This window comes from Tupaia chinensis, unplaced genomic scaffold (assembly GCF_000334495.1).
Source record: "Tupaia chinensis unplaced genomic scaffold, TupChi_1.0 Scaffold000416_1, whole genome shotgun sequence".
In the NCBI taxonomy this organism is placed as follows: Eukaryota; Metazoa; Chordata; class Mammalia; order Scandentia; family Tupaiidae; genus Tupaia; species Tupaia belangeri.
The window spans coordinates 1,890,857-1,897,148 of record NW_006159921.1 but is presented as its reverse complement, the minus strand read 5'-3'; the positions used below and the strand labels follow the sequence as shown (position 1 = coordinate 1,897,148).

Below are 6,292 nucleotides of genomic sequence, written 5' to 3'. Positions count from 1 at the left end.
GTAATCTTCAGGTCTAAATTAGCGGCTCTGACTCATCCTTTACTGGACTGATGACCTTGGATAAACCATCTGGCCTCTCTTGGCCTCATGGCTTCTTCCTCACCAACCTCAGTATCTGCCTCCAAACCTCCAAGGCTTAGTGTAAGATTCAAATACAAAAATTGAATGAGAAAACATGGGTAAATAATGTAGCTATATATTTTTCCAGTCTTCTTTCAATCATTTTTTAAATTTTGAAATGTGAAACTATGATGAATATTGAGATTTGTACTCTTCACATTTTAATGTAGTATAGTAGTTGTTACAAAGAAAAGATTCTGTATAAATTCATGTCAGTTATAGAACACTCTAATGCTCATGTACACACAGTTTAAGCAGCAGACATTACTGTGTGTCTACTTGTATTGTCCTCTCCATCACAGTCACTTGATTTCTCCCCGAATGAAGTCACCTCCTTGAATGTTGTGTTTATTATTCCATTCCAAAATAGTTTTTTGGACATTTTTACATAAATGGCATATTGCTTTGTTTGGCTTCTTTTTAGCCTCGTAAAAATAGACTATATAATATTCTGGAGTTTGCTTTTCTTTCACTCCACGTTATGTTTCTAAGCTCTGCATGTTGTTCAGTCTGACTTGTTCGTTTATTGGCACTGCTCTGTAATATCCATTGCTGAAATAAGCTTATTTAGGTTGTTTCCAATTTTGGCTCTGGCAAAGGATGCTATTTAAATATTCCTCTGCTAGTCTCCAGTTGCCATGTTGAGCTCTGGGTCAAATATCTAGAAGTGGAATTGCTAAGGCATAAGGTCTTCAAAGATTTAACATTACAAAATAGTGCCAAATTGATTTCCAAAGTTGTCATAGCAAGTTACATGTGCATCAGTGATGTGTAAGTGTTCCCATTCCCACTTCCAATCCGCTATTAAAGTTTTCATTTTTAAAAAGCATATTTAACTTCCAAGATCTCTTTTTTGTTCTCTGCTTTCCTCATACCATCCTGTTTTCACTTTATGGATACTACATCTTCTTACTTCTTTCAAGGGATACTAATGATATAAACTGGAGATTATTTTTTAAAGAACATCAGTTTGAACTTTTTTTTTTTTAATTTGCTCTAGGGCACATGCAGTTGCCAGAGACTGAGGAGAGGGGGAAGAGTGAAGGAAATTGAGAAATCATTCACTAGGCAGGATAGCCATGGCACAATCCCTTCTTCTACACTCTCCTCTTGGGATTCTGGAAATGTGCGTGCGTGCGCACGCACACACACACACACACACACACACACACACTTGGGGTGTTTTTTGAGCTGCCAAGTCTGGCATTCAGGCTCCACAATTGGCCATGTGGGATCCAGACACCTAAACCCCCATGTCAATTGGCCCCAAACTGGGAATTTTTAAAAAGTTTTCTTGCTATATCCAATGTCATTTTCTTTTCATTCATTTATCTATTTATTTGTTGTTCTTTTGGGTAGGAGATCTTTCTTAAATGACTGTTAATCTTTGGTTATCCACATTTTTTTTTTTGAGAGGTTTTTGCTATAGGGCGCGTGCGCTCGCCAGAGAGAGACAGAGAGACAGAAAGCGAGAAATCACCCCCCACAGGGGATGGCCACGCCACAATCTCTTCTCCTCCACTCTCCTCTAGGGATCTTGGGCACACATGCACACACACCTGGCGTGAGTTTAAGCCACCGGGTCCGGGCCGCGAACCGCGGTCGACTACGTGGGAGTCCAGCAATATAGCCATTACGCTAACTGCTGGTCCCGGTTATCCACATTTGAAAGTATGGCAATAAATGTTTATTGGAACCTCGTTGTATGGGTTAGCTTTTAGACTACTTTAGACTTTGTGTTTTGGAGGTCAGATGGAAATCAGTTATTCCCTGGAGGCTACCCAAGTGCACACATAGGAGGTCTATTTTTCTTAAGCCACCTCTCCAAAGAAAAAGGTTGATTTCTTATTTATGGTAGTACTCTAGGCTAGAGTTTTGCACCAGGATAAGAAGGGTAATAAGAATCAATCCCTTTTTTTTTTTTTTTGGAGAGATTTTCACTGTAGGGCGCGTGCGCTCGCCAGACAGACAGAGAGAGACATAGAGACAGAAAGCCAATCCCTTCTCCTCCATTCTCCTCTCGGGATCTTGGGCACGCACACACACGCGCCCAGCGTGAGTTTTAAGCCACTGGGTCCGGGACACGAACCGTGGTCGACTACGTGGGAGTCCAGCAACGTAACCATTATGCTAACTGCTCATTCCCAAGAATCAATCCCTTTTGACATAGGGAAGTTCCTACCTGACCACCTTCTCTCCCTTACCTTAGCCATATTTGAGTTTTCCTGTATAAAACAGACTATATCATGGTCAAGATTCTCTTGCTGCTGGCCCGTCTTATTCATTGCCTGGTGCTTTATAACATTGCAGACACGGATGGCTGCCACCCCAATAGCCATTGCTATTGCTTCTCCCTTGCTTGACCCTGTCATAGGTGTTCTTTTCCCAGAACACTTAGAAGATAAGAATGTGCATGTGTCATGTAATCCATCTTTCTGGAAAAGATTTCTCTACCATGATGAAAGGCAGGTGGAGAAAGAAACTGCCCCCACACAGTTTCCCTCACTTTCAGCTTTTGAATGAGATTGCATGAAGACATACACAATGATGAAGCCGTGGAAATCATCTTGACGCATGAGGGAAAGGCCAAGCGTATCGCAGGTTGACTCAGCAGGTTTTGTGCTATCATTAAGCCACTGGGTCACAGCTGGATCACTGGCTTTGATCCCCTGATTTTCATTCTCTTTCTCTTTTTTGTCACTCATATCCTTTTCCCATTCTCCTCTTCTCTAATCACCTTCTTCACATCTTTAAGAGCTAGGGATGAGTCAGGGGCACAGGCAAAGTTACAGGACCTTAACTCTCCTCATTAGGTCTTCTCCGAAACAAGATAGAGTATGAATAAACTAAAGAGCAGCTCTCCCAGGTCTAATTTCTCAGTTCTTCCATTTCTCCTCCTACTCGTTGCCAGAGTGGCCTTCATCTGTAGGTCATTCTTCTGCCATGTGTTCTCTACTGGTTTCTCATAGTCCTTAGGATAAAATCTAAATTTATTTATTTATTTATTTATTTATTTATTTATTTATTTATATTTTTTAAGAGAGAGTTTTGCTATAGGGCATGTGTGATTGCCAGAAAGACAGAGAGACAGAAAGCAAGAAATCACCCCCTAAGGGTGGCACACACACACACACTCAGCGTGAGTTTTAAGCTGCTGGGTCCAGGACTTGAACCATGGTCGACTACATGGGAGTCTAGCAACATAACCATTACGCCATCTGCTGGTCCCCAAATCTAAATTTATTAACCTGCTTCCTCAAAGTTCTTCAGAATATGCTGGCTATCTTCTCTCTACCCTCACCTCCTTCCGTTGTGCCAGCCTTGTTGAGACCCTCAGGGTTTCTGGAAGTGTGTGCTAGGCCATTTTATCTCTAGAACTCTATTCTTCCTGCCATAAACACACTTCTCCTTCCTTTGTTTGCCTAACACACTCCAACTTTCCCTTGTGTTCAAATGTCACCTCCTCTGGGAAGCCTTCTCTCTCCCAGATCGGGCTAATCGCTCAGCCCTTTAACTTTGGGCAGTCCCCTAGTAGAACTGTTTTCTCTCAGCAGTGCCTTTATGTGTTTCTAGGTCTGTCTTCTCCACCAGACTGACGGTTCTTTGAGAACAGAAAAAGTGTCTTGTTTTTCTGTCTCCAGCATAGAGATATACCCGTACATGCCTCTTGCTGACTTCCTAATTTATCCTAACAAATACTGACTGGACTTTGGAAATTGGTATCATCTTCCAAACGATAAGCCACATTGTAATAAAATTTTAAAACAGAAAAATCATCCCCAATTCCATATCCTTAACAGTTTTGTGGTTAAGATCTGAGGAACCAATCTTTAGTTAAGATAAGGGTTTGTAGCTATTCTATAGACAAACGTGTGCCTTGAGAAGAAAAATAGACTACCAAACGTTTTCCTATGGAGAGCTAAACTAGAATTATAAGGAGTTAATTCAGGTAACTTTTAATTGTCCACCTGATAGTCAACGAGACTGATAAGACCTATTTCCTTCTCCAGTATCAACCTAGACTATTTTAATAGGTAGCTGGATTTTTAAAAGAAATGAACCTCTAAATATCAGGCAGCATTAGTGTCTCTTAAATTTCTCTTATATAGAAGAAACCAGAATTTCATATAGGGTTTGTAAATGCCAGAGGAACTTTGCTTTCTTAAGTATAAATATTTGCACTGAAAGAACTCAGGTCAGCTTAGAAATACCATGTAGGCTGGAGGGCTGTAAGAAATCATACAGTTTTGGGACCAGCAGGTGGCGTAATGGTTATGTTGCTGGACTCCGGGGTGTTTTTTGAGCTGCCAAGTCTGGCATTCAGGCTCCACAATTGGCCATGTGGGATCCAGACACCTAAACCCCCATGTCAATTGGCCCCAAACTGGGAATTTTTAAAAAGTTTTCTTGCTATATCCAATGTCATTTTCTTTTCATTCATTTATCTATTTATTTGTTGTTCTTTTGGGTAGGAGATCTTTCTTAAATGACTGTTAATCTTTGGTTATCCACATTTTTTTTTTTTTTGAGAGGTTTTTGCTATAGGGCGCGTGTGCTCGCCAGAGAGAGACAGAGAGACAGAAAGCGAGAAATCACCCCCCACAGGGGATGGCCACGCCACAATCTCTTCTCCTCCACTCTCCTCTAGGGATCTTGGGCACACATGCACACACGCCTGGCGTGAGTTTAAGCCACCGGGTCCGGGCCGCGAACCGCGGTCGACTACGTGGGAGTCCAGCAATATAGCCATTACGCTAACTGCTGGTCCCGGTTATCCACATTTGAAAGTATGGCAATAAATGTTTATTGGAACCTCGTTGTATGGGTTAGCTTTTAGACTACTTTAGACTTTGTGTTTTGGAGGTCAGATGGAAATCAGTTATTCCCTGGAGGCTACCCAAGTGCACACATAGGAGGTCTATTTTTCTTAAGCCACCTCTCCAAAGAAAAAGGTTGATTTCTTATTTATGGTAGTACTCTAGGCTAGAGTTTTGCACCAGGATAAGAAGGGTAATAAGAATCAATCCCTTTTTTTTTTTTTTGGAGAGATTTTCACTGTAGGGCGCGTGCGCTCGCCAGACAGACAGAGAGAGACATAGAGACAGAAAGCAAGAAATCACCCCCCAGGGGGGATGGTCACGCCGCAATCCCTTCTCCTCCATTCTCCTCTCGGGATCTTGGGCACGCACACACACGCGCCCAGCGTGAGTTTTAAGCCACTGGGTCCGGGACACGAACCGTGGTCGACTACGTGGGAGTCCAGCAACGTAACCATTATGCTAACTGCTCATTCCCAAGAATCAATCCCTTTTGACATAGGGAAGTTCCTACCTGACCACCTTCTCTCCCTTACCTTAGCCATATTTGAGTTTTCCTGTATAAAACAGACTATATCATGGTCAAGATTCTCTTGCTGCTGGCCCGTCTTATTCATTGCCTGGTGCTTTATAACATTGCAGACACTGATGGCTGCCACCCCAATAGCCATTGCTATTGCTTCTCCCTTGCTTGACCCTGTCATAGGTGTTCTTTTCCCAGAACACTTAGAAGATAAGAATGTGCATGTGTCATGTAATCCATCTTTCTGGAAAAGATTTCTCTACCATGATGAAAGGCAGGTGGAGAAAGAAACTGCCCCCACACAGTTTCCCTCACTTTCAGCTTTTGAATGAGATTGCATGAAGACATACACAATGATGAAGCCGTGGAAATCATCTTGACGCATGAGGGAAAGGCCAAGCGTATCGCAGGTTGACTCAGCAGGTTTTGTGCTATCATTAAGCCACTGGGTCACAGCTGGATCACTGGCTTTGATCCCCTGATTTTCATTCTCTTTCTCTTTTTTGTCACTCATATCCTTTTCCCATTCTCCTCTTCTCTAATCACCTTCTTCACATCTTTAAGAGCTAGGGATGAGTCAGGGGCACAGGCAAAGTTACAGGACCTTAACTCTCCTCATTAGGTCTTCTCCGAAACAAGATAGAGTATGAATAAACTAAAGAGCAGCTCTCCCAGGTCTAATTTCTCAGTTCTTCCATTTCTCCTCCTACTCGTTGCCAGAGTGGCCTTCATCTGTAGGTCATTCTTCTGCCATGTGTTCTCTACTGGTTTCTCATAGTCCTTAGGATAAAATCTAAATTTATTTATTTATTTATTTATTTATTTATATTTT

The 6,292-nt window shown here is 42.0% G+C and overlaps 2 protein-coding genes across 2 annotated transcripts in view; one reads left to right on the top strand and one right to left on the bottom strand.

Moving 5' to 3' along the window:
- SKA2 (spindle and kinetochore associated complex subunit 2) overlaps nt 1-6,292 on the bottom strand; it is a 1,094,818-nt gene that overhangs the window by 82,646 nt on the left and 1,005,880 nt on the right. The gene's annotated exons all lie outside the window — the stretch shown is intronic.
- LOC102502281 (olfactory receptor 4D2-like) overlaps nt 1-6,292 on the top strand; it is a 13,736-nt gene that overhangs the window by 1,307 nt on the left and 6,137 nt on the right. The gene's annotated exons all lie outside the window — the stretch shown is intronic.